This window comes from Limulus polyphemus, unplaced genomic scaffold, assembly GCF_000517525.1.
Source record: "Limulus polyphemus unplaced genomic scaffold, Limulus_polyphemus-2.1.2 Scaffold1601, whole genome shotgun sequence".
Lineage (NCBI taxonomy): Eukaryota > Metazoa > Arthropoda > Merostomata > Xiphosura > Limulidae > Limulus > Limulus polyphemus.
In genome coordinates, this window is record NW_013667211.1 from 69,177 (window position 1) to 69,840 (window position 664).

Here is a 664-nt window from a genome sequence, read left to right on the forward strand (position 1 = left end):
GTAATGTCCAGATAGTTATCAAATGTTTCTTAAGAAAAAACTGTATATTTTACCTGTTATTTTCAGTAACGAATCTCTGTACGAGTTTGATAAATTTGACCAACCTCGTAACCACCAAAAATTAGGAAATAAATATAAATTATGCCTCTTTAATTCTAGAATGAACACAAATTATAACATGAAAACATAATGCTTAGACTAAATAGCTTAAAATCTATCTATATATATATATATATATATATAATTTTTCATTATATTGACCTTTCAGCCGTGCCTGGCTAACAATACAGAAGTTACAATGACATGGCACACATGCACTCATGTTACCGTATCCAATAATATAAAATGACCTTTAGTCTTTACAAATTGACCTGTCTTGGCTGTGTTTTAGTAGACTAGCATTTTGTAAATACAGTCACATTATATATGTATATAGATTATTGCTATTTAGAAATAAGTTCTTAAACTTATTTTTCTTAAAACATAGAACAGTAAATAAAGAAGTAAAGCAAACAATTATCTCTTCACACGTGGAGGATATGAAATGAAATATTTTTTAGGTTTTATATATGCAGTTGAATAACCCAAAAATATAATAAATTACTATATCAATACCAAAGAATTCCACTATAATTTATCAAGCTTAGTAACTACGCTGTATTTG

The 664-nt window shown here is 27.0% G+C and overlaps 1 protein-coding gene across 3 annotated transcripts in view; it reads right to left on the reverse strand.

The window, feature by feature from the left end:
- Positions 1-664, reverse strand: part of LOC106464259 (serine/arginine repetitive matrix protein 1-like) — a 72,387-nt gene that overhangs the window by 9,821 nt on the left and 61,902 nt on the right. The gene's annotated exons all lie outside the window — the stretch shown is intronic.